At 47.0% G+C, this 17252-nt stretch overlaps 1 pseudogene; it reads left to right on the plus strand.

Annotated features, from left to right (window-relative positions):
- Positions 1–224: 224 nt before the first annotated feature.
- LOC129343861 (L-fucose kinase-like) lies at positions 225–11237 on the plus strand (annotated as a pseudogene).
- The last annotated feature ends 6015 nt before the right edge of the window (positions 11238–17252 follow it).

Below are 17252 nucleotides of genomic sequence, written 5' to 3' on the forward strand. Positions count from 1 at the left end.
AGGCCCCGGGCCGAGGGAGGGAACCAGGAGTGGCATGAAAGTGGGAGATCACCCGGTGTACACCCCTTGGTGATTCCCCATGCCACCTGGGGGTGGCGCAACCTGGCAGCCCCCGAGCTGGGCATGCCCCTCGCCGCTCACCCCCAAGACTCCATAGGGGAGTCCCCTTAATGGGGAGGCTGTGCGCGCAGGCCCAGTCTCCCCAACAAATGGGATCTGATCCGATGCTCCACCGCCAAAGTTGTGACAAAGCCAAAATACACAGGGCGAGGTGGGTGGGGGAAGCTCCGCCGTCCAGAGGGGTCCGGCGCGGAAAGAGGGCCCGGCCAGGCGGCGGCTGGTTAAGTACCCAGCCGTCGGACCAGAGAGAAAACTGGCCGGCCGCGCACGCCCCGCCCCCCTTGGATGGACCCGGGCGCCATGATTGGACGCCGGGGTTTAAACTGATTGGCTGCGGGCTGGCCTTGGGCCCGGCGCAGCCCGCGACCACCGGAGCTCGCCGCGAGTCGCCTCCCCGGCCCCGTCGGCGGCAAAACAGGCCCCCCGGTAAGTCGGGGGAGGGGGCCTCGCCTTCCTTTAAATATTCCAGTTCTAACCCCCTCCCTTTCCCCCCCTTTTGTTGACTTCCAACAGTTTTCCAACACCTTATCCATTTTCCCCCTACTCATTTCATACTTATTTTATTCTAATAAACATATACTTCCACTCTCTTCTAAGCTTATCTATTATAACACCGTGCTATCTCTGTTCCCTTTCCCACTTAACTTATCAACTAGACATTACATTCCTGGCATATAACCTTTAATAATAATTATTATTTATCTATTTTTTTGTACTCTATACTCTATCTTACACATTCTAGTCTCATCAATATGGGACAAACAATTTGTCTCACATTCTACATGACTTTAAGTACTTCTATAAACATAATATACATTCGACATAAGTCAATCAATTTAACCTATACTCTATATGTTACTCTTTACTTCCTTCTACCTATCTTATGTTCATTATATTTTAATTATATAATTTCTCCATTATACAATTATCTGCCAGCAATAATCAATCAATTTGACCCATACACTGCATATTTCTGAGTACTTCTATGAACACAATATACATTCGGCACAGATTAAACAATTTAACTCATATTCTGTATGTTACTGTATATTTCTTTCCACCTTTCTTATATTCATTCTGTTTTATATTATTGTAATGATTTCACGTAAATGTGTGCATGTATCTTTAAATGCTTGGTGTGAGATAGGTGAAGAGTGGGGGTGAAAGTGAGGGATGAGTGAACGATATGATTGGTTGATGCCTAAGAGCTAAGCCACAAGTGACGCTTGACACTAGCTGGACACTTGTCAGCGTCCCTCAAGTTTTGATGGGAAATGTAGGCAGCTTGGTGGAATGTTGGCCAAGTGACAGTTGAAAAGTCCATTGGACAGCAGTTGGAGAGCCAAGCTACAAGACCAGGATGCCTACATTTCCTATCAAAATTTGAGGGAAGCTGACAAGTGTCCAACTAGTGTCAAGTGTCACTTGTGGCTTAGCGCTCAGAGTGTGGGCGGAGTGAATGCAGTTTAGACTGAGAGTGAAAAAAGAGTTTGAGTCAGAAGAAAGCAGGCAAGCTGTGGGCTGCCTGAGCAGTTTAAGCATTTCTGTGAACGATAGAGAAAGAGAGGCTAGCTGTGTGCTGCCTGAGTAACTTTAAGCACGGCTGTGAGAAATATTGAATCAGAGAAAGAGGCTAACTGTGTGTGAAGCCTTAGAAGAGATCGGTGTGAATGAGTTTAAATGAAGTAACTTTAAGAACCGAGAACTACTTTTATGAAACCAATACGCTTCTTGAAAAAATAAAAGTTCATTTTGTTTTTGTTATATCCCAGAGTAGCTGTCACTGCTATATCCCATTCCTGTCCTCAGGGCCACATAGAACCACGAAGGAGCCTGATGCTTAGGCACATTACAAAAAGGAAAACTTAAATAAAATATCTTGGAATATAATATTCCTGGTGGCAGCAATCTACCTAGAGGCTGTAAGGGAAAGATTAAAGGAAAAATCTACCCTAGAGAAAGTAACGGTCATAACAATTATTTTCAAGATTTTCTTAGCCTGTACTTCTAGCCTATATTTTCTTAGCCTGTACTCTTACATATTATTTTCAAGATTATTTTGCTTAAATGTCAATCATTTGGCACTGATTCATATCCTATAATGTGTTTAATGATGATGTAGGAAAGGGTTCAGCATTTATGTTAGAAAATTAAGCTGAATATTCAAACATGTTGGCAGTCCTAGCTGTTGTGTGACTCTGAGAGTATCTGTAGAAATAATATCATTTTTGGTTTGTTTTTGGCCTTCTGGTTTGCTCATCTGAGTTAACAGATTGTGTTGACCTAGAAGTCTAAAAAACAGTCCTAGATTTTTAAACGATTAGCTCTTATTGTGAATATTCTGCACTTCTGCCACTAGATGCCAGTAAGCAGCAGCACTATTGAGCTGCAGTGCAAAACACACCACAACTTCTGTTGGCTCCTTTAGAGAAACAGATTTATTGTTGCCTGTATTTTTCACAGACAGGAGCCCACTTCTTCAATGGCCAAACTGTTGTCCTAGATTGGCTCTTAAATTTTATAGACTTCATCTCTTGCATGTCTTTTGGTTAAACAGCAAGCGTGACTCCAGATGACCCAGCTGGCTTCAAGCAGAGGAGTGGAGAATCAAACCCGATTCCCAGATTAAAGTCCCGCTACTCTTAACCACTACACCAAACTGGCTTAGTACACAGAGCCCTTCAGATCTGCCTAGTGCGCAGAATATTCTGTGTACCCGTTGGATTGTGGTGGTGGTGGTAGGGGGAGGTATCTGCAGAGGCTGTTTTTCTCTCATGTCCTATAGGATTATTCATATTTAAAATCTTATACCCCACCCCTTATATCTTACCTTCTGTTCAAAGTTCAAAAATCCAAGTTAGAAATCCTGTAAGAGAAGATTAAGGAGACCCACATTTTAAAAAAGGGTAAGAACCAAAACTCAGCAGATTAAAGCAAGATATGCAGTGCTGCCGGAAGGAAGGAAGGAAGGGAAGGAGGGAGGAAGGAAGGAGGAGAAGAAAGAAAGAAAGAAAGAAAGAAAGAAAGAAAGAAAGAAAGAAAGAAAGAAAGAAAGAAAGAAAGAAAGAAAGAAAGAAACAAACAAACAAACAAACAAACAAACAAACAAACAAACAAACAAACCACTAGTGCCATCAGGGACAGCAGGGAAAAGAGAAGTACATTCACTGGTACCTGAAATTTATCCAGCTCAGCTGAGAGGGAGAATTCTACAATTCAGGGGCCACAACAGAGGAGGCCCAGCCCTTTGTGCATGCCCATCTAGCTTCAGCAGGAGTGGGCAAAGGATCTGAGAATGCTCTGGACCCCAAAGTTCCCAGAGGGGAACCTCACTTGCGGCTCATTCTGGCCACATGCCCCGTGGCAAAGGCCAAGTCTGTACTCCAGACAGTCGGTGCAAAGCGCACCGCTCTGTAGTGCCCTCTCTGCCTTTGGCAGTACACCTTCCGGAGCTCTCACTTGCAACAAGGAGGGAGAGGAACCAAACCACGTCAGAGCCTCAGACAATAAGGGCATTTGGACCCACCGGTTTCTTTGCTGCAGCTCTCTGGGAACTGTATGCTCGCCTACGGGCTAGAGGTTGGGCACGGGACCATTCCTGCATCACAAAATGGGGTCCAAAATAACTTACCTTGTTGACTGGGGCAAAATTCTTTCAGCTTGGGATGAAGAACTCCTAAAGTGGTGAGCGGAAGCTGCACAGACAACAACTGGCATTGTAACGTTTTGCACATAATTAAGTTTGAGTGCTTAATATCTACTTGTTAGTCCAGGGGTTTTCAAGTTGTTGCTGTTAGTTGAAATGTATGCCTCTGAGGAAAGCAGGAGAGGGGCAGGATGGGAAAGTGGAGTGTGAGGTCATTGGATGGTAGCTGTAGCCGAAGGGGCAGCGAGAACCGCAGTTTTAGTCAGAGACCCCAGAGAAAAGAGAATTAGCACCCCCCCCCCAGCCCCAGTTCTCAGCCCCCAAGCGTGTAAGAAGTGGGTGAGAAAATGGCCTCCGTGGAGTGACATGTTAGGAATTTCTCCTTACCACAGAGACGAGGGGAGGCAGCCTAGAGTGTCACCTGGAACTTCCTGTTCCCCCGATTAGAAAAGATCTTCTCGGAAGAAGATCTTCTGTAAAAAGAAAACTGTAATGTAATAAGGAACAGACTCTCCTAATGACTATAGCTAAATTTCTAGTTCAGCATGTGCATAAAGAAACTTCAGATCATTGTAACAGTAAGAACTATTTCTTTGCTATGTATCTATATCATTGAATGATTAATCAAAATTTATATATATATATATATATATATATTTTAAAGTGTCACCCAGAAGTGGCACCATATTTTCCACAATCTTCATGCACCTCTCCACAAAACTCCACAATCTTCAGGCACCTCTCCTTCAAATCTCCTGGCATTTGTTGAGGCAGTGTTGGGAACACGAATTGTGACCCATGGACTGAAGACAGAGGCAGAGGTGTTTTGACAGCCAGCAGCAGGGCAGCCAAATAACATCAAATAAGATTTCAAGAGAGAGGCTTTGAACTTACACAGGATGCTGAGGTCGCATGGAATTCGGGCTCTCCCCAGGTGTTGTCCGCAAGGTGCAAGGCATCCGGGGAAGGGCCCCTTTTGGATCTCGTAATGCAGCTGCCGGAGAGTAGCAGTACGTTGTAGGTTGACCTCTCCTGCGTTCCTCTGTTTTGCAGGCGGCTGGAGCGATACCCCTCCAATCACGTATGAACATGGCGGGGCAGTGGTGGATCTTGCTATCCTGGTAGATGGACGCAGGCCTATTGGTGTTCAGGCCAAGCACATTCCTGAGCCGGAGCTGCAGATGGTTAGTGCCAGTGGTGGGCTAGAGGGAGAGGAGGGAGCCCAGCTGGTATGTTGGCACCTGGAAGACCTGCAAGATTAACTGCCAGCCTCCTGCTCCTGCTTAGAGCCTCCCAGGTCGAGGGCGAGAGTCGAACAGGCCCAGAATGATCTGAACCCGAGCAAAGCTGCATCGCGAGGCAGAACGAAGGAGCCGCTTGCCATGCACTTGTGTAACCCTTGCCCACTAGAGGGAGGTAAGGAGTTGGGGTCTTCCTTAGGAGGGAAACAAAGGCGCCATTTCCCCTGAGAGACTGGAGGGCCTGAAGCTGCAGGGAGAAGCGCCCTCCCCTCAGAAGCACTCCTTTGTGTGAAATCTCTATGACTGTTTCGGGACTCCTGTGAAGAACAGAAGGCGCCTCAACGCCGAGCACAGCTACAAGGTGCTGCATTTCAAGGGACTGACCATGCAGAAGTCAGAAAGACTGAGACCGGGGTCTGCTTGAGTAAAACAGGCCTGTTTTGTTACATGATTGTTGTTATATATGCTTTATTATTGTATTGTTCCAAATAAGATTTTTTTTTCAAGTTTGTTCATTGTAAATCTTTTATAAATGCAAGTGTCACAAGGTGGGATCACAGTGTCATAGACATGAACTCTCCCAGTTCTTAAATTAGATAAATCTATTTATTTGATATTGCCCTTGAACAAAACAGGTTACACTTGCACACCGTTTTTGTGAACTCATATTGCCAAAATGCAAGTGAGATGTGTTAAATGGGCCTCTGAACTTAACCTCGTTGCTTGCTTCAAGCTGCATACAGTGGTGACTATTGGACCCGTTGCTGTGTGATGTGAGACAGTTATTGCAGAAAATGCTTCCCTGAAACCTCACTTTTCTGCCATTTCACTTTGTGCCAGCACCCACCACCTAGTTCCTCCCATCTGACGTGGGACCGCTCCGCTGTCACCCACTGAAATACCTCTGCCTCCAGTTTTTGCTCTTCGTCAGAATTACAGGCCCGGTTCTGAGTTTGAATCCCATTCTCAGCCCCGGCCAGCCCTTTCCCAAGCCTTGCTCCTAGGCCAGACTGTGCTGTTGCTGGTTTAACCTGCCATTCATACCTCCTCTCTCCCTCCAGGTGCCTTGCTGAAAGCAGCATTCATTTGCACCCAGGTTATCGCTCCATACTGTCAGAGTCATATGACAGGAAGGAGCATGTCCCAAAGTGGTGACCCCATGCCTCAAACTTGCTTAGAGTCTTGGAGGACTGACTACTGGGAATAGCTAGGCTGGGCTCTGGAAAGACAGAAGGCAAAGGAGAGAAGGGAAGGAAGGCCACATCGGAAGCTGCGAAAAAGGAATCCAATCCATGATGGAGTGACTTTGCCTTTTCATCCAGCCATTCCTCTCAGCATGCGTGCAACAGAGGTGTATGTGTGGGGGGGGGCGGTAGGGGGGGTGGTACACTACTTCGCTACACATGTATACTTGCAGCAGGTTTTTTTGCTCCAAAAAAAGACATTTCTCTAGGGACACATGACTCACCAGAGGGTCATAACTAGATCTCCCATTTACCCACCAGGGTGGGGAATTAGCAGCCCCAATTCTCAGCCCCCAAGAAAATAAGAAGGGGGAGAGAAAATGGCCTACATATAGTGACGTGAGGAATTTCTCCTTACCACAGAGAACGGGGGAGGCAGCCTAGAGCGTCACCCGGAAGTGGCACCATATTTTCTCAAAACTCCACAGTCCTCAAAACTCCCTCAAATCTCCTAGCATTTGTTGAGGCGGTGTTGGGAACATGAGTTGTGATCCATGGACTGAAGACAGAGGCAGAGATGTTTTGAAAGCCACCAAATACCATCAAATAAGATTTCAAGAGATAGGCTTTGAAATTACAAAAGATACTGAGGATCCGTAAAACTCGGACTCTTCCCAAGCATTTCCTGCAAGGCATTCTGGGAAGTGCCCCTTTGGGGTCTTGTAATGCAGCTGCTGGAGGGTAGCAGTACATCGTCGCCTGACCTATGTTCCTCTTTTTTCCAGGCGGCTGGAGCGATACCCCTCCAATCACATATGAACATGGCGGGGCAGTGGTGGACCTTGCTGTCCTGGTAGATGGACGCAGGCCTATTGGTGCTCAGGCCCGGCGCATTCCTGAGCCGGAGCTGCGGATTGTTAGTGCCAGTGGTGGGCTGGAGGGAGAGGTGGTGACTGAGCTGGTGTGTCAGCACCTGGAGGACCTGCAAGATTACTGCCAGCCTCATGCCCCAGGTGAGAGCCTCCCAGGTGGAGGGTGAGAGTTAGAACAGAACCAGAAGTATTTGGACCGAAATCAGAGCTGCATCACGTGCCAGAGCTATGGAGCCTTGAACATGCATGCCATTTTTATGAATTCAGAATGCCAAAATGCAAGTGAGATGTGTTAAATGGGCCTCTGAACTTAACCTCGCTCACTTCAAGCTGCATACAATGGTGACTGTTGGACCCGTTGCTGTGCAACGTGAGAAAGTTATTGCAGCGAATGCTTCCGTTACCTTTCCTGCAATTTCACTTTGTGCCAGCACCCACCTCCTACTTTCTTCCATCTGACTTGGGACCGCTCCGCTGTCCCCCACCCCAATACCTCTGCCTCCAGCTTGGGCCATTCATCAGAATCACAGGCCTGGTTCTGAGTTTGAATCCCATTCTCAGCCCCAGCCAGCCCTTTCCCAAGCCTTGCTCCTAGGTCAGACTCCGTGGTCGCTGGTTTGAGCCTGCCATTCATACTTCCTGTCTCCCTCCAGGTGCCTTGTTGAAAGCAGCATTCATTTGCACCCAGGTTATCGCTCTCCATTCCCAGAGGACCTTGCGAGAGCAGCTGGAGGAACGCTTTGGAGGCGGGTTTGAGCTCCGCACCTGGTCTCGCCTGCCACATGGATCAGGCCTGGGTACGTGTCCTGTCCCTTGGCATACCTTGTGCCAGATAAGGAGCATCACACAGTGAACACCAATCGGCTGTTGCTGCAGATAAAAGTTTTTTGTACACTTCCTGCTTTTGAAGGAATCGCGAGCCGGGCCCCTCCCTCTCTACCATCCCCTCTCAACCAGTGATCTGCACTTAAGTTCACACGGGGTCACTCATAGAAAGCTCCGTTACAATGAATCAGGCCCCTGGTCACTCAGGGTCAGTATGGTCTACTCAGACTGTCAGCAACTCTCCAAGGTCTCAGGCAGAGAGCTTACACATCCCCTCCTGCCAGATCCTTTAACTGGAGATGCCGAGGATTGAACCTGGGGCCTTCTGCATGGAAAGAAGGGACTCTTCCGCCTTGAGCTCCATACACGTGAAACAGCTGCATCCCTCTCTTGGCTTGCCACCAGTGAGCATGTGCAGGAGGCGGTCGCTCCCGGGTCAGAGGAGCCAACCACTCCCTTTCCGTCCATGAGCTCTCTCTTTTTGGGTCTTGCAGCTCTCCAAGAAGTATCACAGAAGAAAACGAAACAATGGCACATGTCCTACCAAATGACTCTGCCAAGTTGGAGCTTTTCTCCAGCCTAGAGAACCCACCCCCTGCCACCCAAGCGGCTCTTCCTTCAGCAGCAAGGCTCCATATTCTCCTGAGCAGAGAGACAGGCTGATCTTTTAAGAGAGTGTCAGTTTGGTGGGGCTGGATGGGAGAAATAGGAGCTTCTGTGAGATTGTGGGCAGAGCCACCCCTCCACCCCCTGGGATCTGTCTTTAGCATTCATTGGCACAAACACACGTGTGGACAGGCCAGAGCTTGGCAAAGGGGGCAGCAGACGGAGGTTCAAACCAGAGATGCCCTGGGCTCTTGAGGGGAAGGCCCCCAATGCTCTGCCAATAGAAGATCCGCCATGAGGCTTCTTTGGTGTCTGGGGGCCTTTCTCGTTCCTCCTCTCGGCTGCTCCTCTGTCAAGAAAAAGTAGGAGCCAGCCCCACCCCACACCCAAGCCAGTACTCATTCATTTATTTAAAATATTTCTCGACCCACCTTTCTCCCAAGGTGGGTACCAGCAAGGCAAAATCAGTGTAAAAATAATTGTGTAAAATAATAAACGTTAAAACAGAGAGGGAATAAAGGAAAACTAATAGGGGGGGGGAATGGCTTGTTTGGTCTCTTCTGCAGGCACTAGCAGTATCCTGGCAGGTGCTGTGATAGCCGTGTTGTATCGGGTGTCGGGACACTCCGCCAACATCGAGTCCCTCGTTCATGCAGTGTTACACCTGGAGCAATTGCTTACCACAGGTAAAGAGAGGGTCATGTTGTGCTGCAAGCCTGCCTAATCCTGCCCTGGAAGTTCTGGCTGGGGAAGAAAACAAAGCGAAGAGTCTGTGGGGGAGAATGTCTAATTCCGTGGGCCTACCCCTTCCCTCAGCCCTCTGCATATCCTTTTGAAACATACAAACAATCAGGTAATTTTCTCAGCATCGCTTGCTGTTCCTTGCAGGCGGTGGGTGGCAGGACCAGGTTGGCGGGCTGGTGCCAGGCCTCAAGATTGGACGTTCGAAGGCTCAGCTGCCGTTGAAGGTGGAGGTGGAACAGATTGCCGTTCCTGAGGGCTTCGTGCACACACTGAACGCGCATCTGCTCCTACTTTATACGGGGAAGACACGCCTTGCCCGCAATCTGCTCCAGGTACAGCAAAGGGGCTTTGTGCATCGATGATGCTTGAAAAGGGGTTTCTGCCATGTCTGGACAGCTCTGCCATTTCCCTGGGCTGTATTGTTCTCATGAACAATCAGATTGAATACCAAAGAGTAGCAATATCAGTGTGTTGCACCAAAACCAAACTGGGTTCTAGTTTCAAGTTACTGCAAGGCAAGGTATAGCGGGTTGCTGTTATCCGTGACCCCACCCTCTGCATCCTCTAGCTGCCAGGAAGGGAGGCTGATGGCGCATCTGGTTGCCTTGTCTACTCTTTTCTTGCAGGATGTTCTAAGGAACTGGTATGCCAGGCTGCCCACTATTGTCCAGAATGCCAACGCTCTTGTGAGCAACGCAGAGGAGTGTGCCCGTGCCCTTCAACAAGGTACAGCCCAGCTTGTTCGGGGAGGGGGGCACAGCGAGCCATACCAAAGGTACGGAGAGAACAGACCAACAGGTTTAGACCTCAACAAAACCCATACAATTTGTATATATCACAACAGATAAAATTATGTGTAATACATGAAGATTTAGTTTAAAACATGTATAATAAGTTTTACAACATAGAGTACAACATATTAAAAATGTCCACACATATTTATTTCCATAAAGCAATGAAAGGAGTACTTAGTTTCATAAAATTCTGCAACAGACATAATTCACAACTGAATGAACATAATATGTAATGCATTAAAAAGTTTCAATATACTTTACAACCTGTACAATAATTCTCAGCAGCATGAAACACAGAGTACTGTATGTATAAACTATCCTTATATATTTGTCCGCAATGTGAGATTAGCAATACTATCCAAATCTTCTACCAAAAGTAAAATTCATAGCAGAATCAATACAAAGCCCCCGACTCCAGCCGTTTCTGATTGGAAAGGTGCTCCGACCCCTTAATCACGATAAGGGAAAGAGCTCTCGGTATGACCCCAGGGTTGCTGGTGTCAAATGGGGCATGTCTTGGGGCAGGAGATGACTGGGAGGCTTTTGCAGAGAGCTGCCCGAGTAGAGTGTCTCATTCTTCTTTCTGCCCAACAGGCAACCTGGCTGTCCTGGGCAATTGCATGAGCAATTACAGACTGCAGAAGAAGGTCATGGCCCCCGGGTGTGAGCCTTTGGCTGTCCAGTGCATGATGGAGGCACTCGAGCCTCATGTCTATGGGCAATGTCTGGCTGGGGCTGGAGGCGGGGGCTTTCTCTGTGTCTTAACAAAGCAGCCCAGGATGCAGGAGGTCTTGCAAAGGATTCTGGCAGAAGCAGAGGTGAGTTCAGCCAGCAGTCTCCACCCCCCTGTAGAAACCACAGCAGGGCTTGGCATCCAGGAGGCTGAGGAACAAGCCCTTCATGGCTGCTGCGTAGGAGAAAGGAAATGGATTGGTCCTTCTTAGGTAGGAATAGGAGCCATGGTCTATTCCGTTGCAAGCTGGATGACCCACCAAGCTAAACTGGGTGCGTGTATTTTATTTACTGGGTGGAAAGGTAGCATAGACATGTTTTAATTACAATTTTCAGATTGATCTCTGCTGCAGTCTGAAAATGTATTCATCAGCCTGCCTTCCTTTCAGGGACTGGGAAACTTCAGCCTCCACACAGTTGAGGTAGATGCAGCTGGCTTCCAAATGCAGCTTCTGGAAGAGGACCTCCCATGAGTAGAGCAGTAGGTGCTGCAGCTGTGAGCCCTTCTTGTGCCTCTACTAGCCCCCCGCCTTCCATCTGTCATATCTGATCTCTGCAGTAGCCCTCAGGAGAGGAAGAGGGCTGCTTTCAAAGGAGACTGCCATCAAAGTCTCTTCCCTATAAAATGATCAGACCCCATCAGGCTGTGATGAACGTCCATTGCCTCTGTTGCCTCTGTTGCACTCCATCCCTCTTCCCCATTCATGGTAGGAAGCTCTGGAGGCGACTTGGGAATTCACATAGGATTGCCTGCAGGACAAGAGATGCTGCTGGCCAGGATTGTTTCGGTGGGTTCTACGTTCTTCCACGTCTGCCGAAGCAACAGCACACTCACAAGAAATGTTTTGTGAGATGCACTTGGAGGATGAAGGCCTTGCCCTATGTGGTATCCAGTATCAGAGCAGCTCACAGGCTTCCCGCAGAGTCAGGGTGGCTGAGGTGAGAGAGGGCTGAAGGGCCTTGCTGGCTTCCGGGCTTTGGAATCTCTGCCTCAGGTTCTTTCCCGGGACCTGCCCTGTAGTTCGTCTCTCCAGCTTCCTCCAGGTCCAATGAGTGTCAGTCAGGCAGATTGATGGGTTTGGGTGACAGGGGTGGGCTGCTTGTTGCAGACCAATACTTACTATTCCACAGGAGCAGGAGTGTGAAATGGTTCTAGTCCCATTAAGAACATCTTCCATAGCAGCTGATTTGTTTCTTTCCACCTTCCCCTTCTAGGCAGCCTCCTGTTTGAGTAAAAGTTCTGCTTGCCTTTTCCTTTTAGTTCACAAGGCTCCCCCCCCCCCCGCCCCGTTGTGTTCCAGGGTCATCCCAAGCCTCTCTTGCTCTCTGTTCAGCTCCTAATTTTTCTCCTCTTATCCTTCCTTCCTTCTCATTTCTCAAGCTGTCTCGTCTCACCCCCCCTCCAATCCCTGCCATCACTTAACCGTTTCCAACTGAGAATTCTTACCTCTTGGCCAATTCCCATGATGCCATGTCAGATCAAGTCCTATGAAGCTAATAGAAGTGTGAGTATGGCTTGAGTTACGTAAAACTAAGAAGAGATCTAATAAAGGAACCTGGGTAGAAAAGGAGGATTGGACCAACTCCACAATTTTGGGGATGAAAAGAACTGCCTTGGTGGACCTTCTGTTCGTGCTGAGGTTCAAATAGGACGAACAGGGAATGATGTCGCTGTTTTTGTCTCTCCTGCCAATCACCAAGGTGTCCTCTTTAAAAAGTTAAAATTTCATGATCCACAACAAATTTCTACAATTATATACTATGAAACAGATTGATTTTTATATAATCACCAACAGCAAACATACAACATAAAAATTCCTCATAAAAACATTTTCAAATTTATTCTGTATTACATAAATTATAAAAATAAAATCTATAAAAAAACATGGTCAAAACTTTGTTAAATTTGGAAAGCAATATGCAGTCAATGAAAAATGTGAACATTGTAAGATTTATAAGCGTGCCGAAGTTATAAATTGACAAACACATGGAAAACCCGGAGTGTGGATTTCAGAAGGTGCTGCCGTCCCTTGGCCTCTGGTCTGTTGTGACCTGTGGGCTCCATCTTGTCCCTGGTGCTTTTCAACATCACTGAGACATGTCATTCGGATATTTGGGCTTGGTTAATAACCAAGTTAATAACCAAGTTATATAGATATAACTATATATAGTTATATTTAAGGCTAATTAAATATTATACTCTCCTATTAAGGCTAGGATGGGGATTAAATACAGATATGCCTCTGAAGAAGGAATGCAACGTGTAACAAAACAGCAGGCGACAGGATTTGGGGGGGATAGAAACAAGAAATCGTTTGAATGTTTTGGAAGCTTCTGAAAAGAGTTGCAGCAAGATAGTGATGAAGAGCTGGAGGAGAGTAGAGGAAGCCATCAAGGGAAGAAGCGAGCTACGATTACAATGCTCCCTATTAGGTGATGTAGATGTTGAAACAGGTGATTAGGAGTTGGAGGAATGTATGGGACCTAGAGAAGCATCCAAGGGAAGAAGTGATAATAGACTTTAAACGAGGGAAGATAACTTTAGTTTATTAGCAGACCAAAACACATCTTATTGCCAAACCTCTTGATAAAATTTGTGGAAAAATTAGATGTACTACTCATATCCTTCATAATAAGAAGCAAGAGAAGGAAGTAGCTAGAAGTCCGTTGAATTCTCATTCATCTAAGTATCCATCTAAGTACTGGGAACCAAGATGAGCCAACAAAATTTGATTTTTAAACCATGCAAAATTATCCTTGACATTTTCCAAGGCTGAGATATAAGCTGGCAGAATAAGAGGCAAGCTAAAGGACACCTTAGCTATTTATTAGATACCTATAAGGGAACATGTTTATGGAAATTATAATGTTTAAGTGGCCCAATATATCAACAATCGGTGTTGGTAATTTTCCACTCTAGACATATCCCACAATTGTTAGGGCTGACAAGTTTGAAATGAAGCCTTTTGGCCTGTGTATTAAAATACATTTTCGCAACTCCAGACTGGGCTCCCTTCTGGAAAACAAAGAAATAAGACCAAGGAGGAAGGTAAAGCAACCAGGGAAGAGTCAGGCGCCTACCTACCATTCAAGAGAAGAACAGGAGAACCCCTTGTATTATCCGAGGAGACTATGATAAAGAGAGGAAAACTCCCTGGAGCTAGATTAAATCAACTAGAAATGGGAGATATGGCTACTAAACCCCAATTGAGTGATCTCACTACACCTTTAAAACTCCCCAAAATACAACAACTAACACCAGGCAACTGAAAACAACATCTCGTAGACACCCCCCCCCCCAAGAATGACCCTTTTCTAATGGAGGCTGAGATAATAGCTTCCTTAGTTTGGGTAGCAGCATAAGTCCAAGGAAGTGTTCTTTCACAATTACAAACTGTACTCAATTGAAGTTGGAGGGGCTAGAGAGGGAAGATAAAAGACCATTAGCCCAAGAGGAGAAAAACACAGAAACTGACCCACGATTCAACCAAGATGTCATGTCCTCCCCTCCAAGCAGTGGTACTATCGAGGAAGTGGTACACTTGAACTGTAAAAATCTCTGGCCAAAAGGAATTGTGAAGTCTAGTTTAGATATTTAGGAATGATATTCTCCCAAGACCTATCTTGGACAAATCAGTTTCAAACTATCTCTTATAAGAGAACACCATATTTAAATGCCGTGACACATTTTTTTTTACACAGAGGGAGGAAAATAGTCCCAACAGGTATAAGGACTTTTGGGGGTAACATAAACTTTATGTTACTTTATGGTGCTCGAGTGTAGGTAGAAGGTATATCTGAGACTACTGATATTTTCTTACTAAATTTCCTGAGAAAAATAACCAGGTTACTAAACTGTGTATCCAGTATAGCTATGTGCTAAGAATTTGCAATTCCTTCATTAGAATCAGTAGCTTGGCAGGATGCATATAGACTCAGAATTAAGATTCTTTTAAACTATAGATCTAAACTCCTTTTTATTCTAAGGGCCAAGCTACAAGTGATGAAGTCTCTGGAGTTAAACCCGTGCGTGCTGACTCAATTTTGAACTGATACGTAGTTTTGAAACGGAGAGCTGCGAGGACCCCTGCGAGGACAGGGGGACAGCGGGGAAGCCCTAGCTGAGTTTCCTTGCTGACCAGCCAGCTCGCCCGAGGAAGATGCAGGAGGAAGACGGAAGCTCCTCTCCATGCCGTTCTGATCCTAAGAGGGATGAGCCCTGCCTGCCTGCCTGCCTGCCTCCCCTTGCTGAGCTTAGCTTTGAATCTGCATGCAGAGAGAGGAAGGCTTGGAGCCAAGCTACAAGTGACGAATTACCCTTGCCAGGCAAGTGAACAGACTCACGAGTATCCCTCCCTGTCCACTTGCCATTCACTTGCTCTCCACTTGAACAAGTGGAGTGCAACTGAACGGCAAGTGAACAGGGAGGAATACCCGTGGGCCTGTTCAGGACAGTAACATGCTCAGGAATCACTCTGTGCTTTTCCTGAAGAACCTCTGATCCTGCTTTTCAAAAAAAGGAAATACAAGGCAGCTCCTACTACAAAATCTATGCATTTACGTACACAGTAAGGCTTGAGAAGGGATACCCCTTGAACTATTAACGGTGGGGAGACAGCGGCAAGGCTCATCAGCCAGGTCGACCATTTTCCTCCTGTGAAAGGAGGAGAGAACAGCAGGAAAGCAACCGCATAAGACTACAGGTGCCCCGCTGAGGGCAAGTCCGAGCCTTCCCCGCTCTGCATGTTGCCTGCCTCCCCTCTCCAGCCTAGCGTTGGACAGTGGGGCAGCCCTCTTCTTTTAGACTGGAAAGGTGGGGGGGGGGAGGTTGCATTGTGGAAACACCTGAATGAAAGCACAGATTCATTACAGAAGTGCCTTGTCCAGGGGACCTCAAGGCTGCTATAGATCTCGCCAAGGTGTATCTCCACGTGCCCATTCTCCCAGCTCACGGTAGGTTTTTGAGACTCATTAAGCACCAGAGATATCAGACCTTGTCCCATGGAGAATTGCAATGGATGGAGTGATAACATTCCTAATACTTTAGGCCTGGATTGTTTATAACTGTGTCTTGTGATGCCTGGTCCAGGGAAAAAGTTTGTTCAGCAGCCAGGTTATTAATCTGGCCTGATAAATCAGAAGAGCTAGCACCTGATCTGGCCTTGAAATCTCTGCACAGAATGAGCGAGAGTGTCAAGGGTTATGGACAGAAAATCCCCAAAGTTTTCAGTGCTCTGGGGTTTCCAGAGATTAGGTGGAATGTTAATGGAAAGGAGACGGCCAAAATGTTGTGTTGGGATCATTAGAACCTGAATATAGTCCTGAAACCCACCTTCCAAAGTCTGTAGATCAACTTTTAAGGCAGACAGACATGAATAATCCCAGACCCTCACTCCCTTGTCCCCTGACAGAAGTTTTGACAGCTGGTATTGCAAAGGGGTGGTAACCCTGAAAGGGGGGAGACTGGACACCTGGGACCCCATTTCCTGCAGACATAGCGGATCAAACTGCTGCAGCAATGAGAAGAATTCAGGGTAATGGTGTGTATTCCCCCACCAGCAGATGTAATTTTCAATTGGACCTCTATTCTATCCAGACCCTTTGAAAAATTGATAAAAATGCAAACATTTTTGAGGGAAGACACTTGATGTGGGTCAGGGGATTGGACAACCGCAATCTGAGCCACAGTCCCTGTTCTTCCCAACTCAGAGTCCTGAGGGAAACGGTTAGGCGTCATCTCCATTCCCTTTCCTCTCTTGGGGGGATGGGTATCAGCTGTGAAGTCTGAAGCTAACCCTTAGCAATTAAGTTCAAGCAGCAGTCCGAGAAGACAGCTGAAGCTGGAGAAACACCCGATTTCTAAGCCCAGGGTGGACACGTCTGGATTCGATGTCGAGCTCCTTGTACTGACTGCTGCGCTCTGGTACCAGGTCACAGCGTGTCTTCCAGTCACTCAGAATAACAAGGCCAGGGGAAGTTGCATGGTCAGGTAGTTCGGTCTGTGGTCAGGACTTCCAGCAATCAGTCTCTTAAAATAACAAGGGTGGGGGTGGTATCTGAAATGCAGAGTCATTCCAGCTGAGGTCAGGTCTTCTAGTAACCAATCAGGAGTGCTGGTAGGTCAGCGTCTCAACGTACACATTGCGTCCACACCCAGAAGCGTCTCTCTGGAGACTTCATGGTGTGCACACCCATACGTCACGCACCTAGCTGGCTTCTCAGGCACAGTCCTGTAAAGACTCATCTTCACTGTGGGCAGGCAGTGGCGTCAATCCAACAGGCCAGCACTGTGCCTTCTTGCCTGTAGTTCTGCTCTTAATCTTCTTCATACTCTCTCTAGTTGACCAGGTAATGGAAGAGCACATGTCGTTTTCAGGAGTCAAGGATTTGGGCCACTTCGAACTCTTCATGCCCGTACATCAAGATGGGCGGCAGAGCTTAGGAAAGGGGTTGGAGCAGATCTGGATGCGCTGCGGGGCCAGTAGAGA

Source organism: Eublepharis macularius, chromosome 16 (genome assembly GCF_028583425.1).
Source record: "Eublepharis macularius isolate TG4126 chromosome 16, MPM_Emac_v1.0, whole genome shotgun sequence".
Lineage (NCBI taxonomy): Eukaryota > Metazoa > Chordata > Lepidosauria > Squamata > Eublepharidae > Eublepharis > Eublepharis macularius.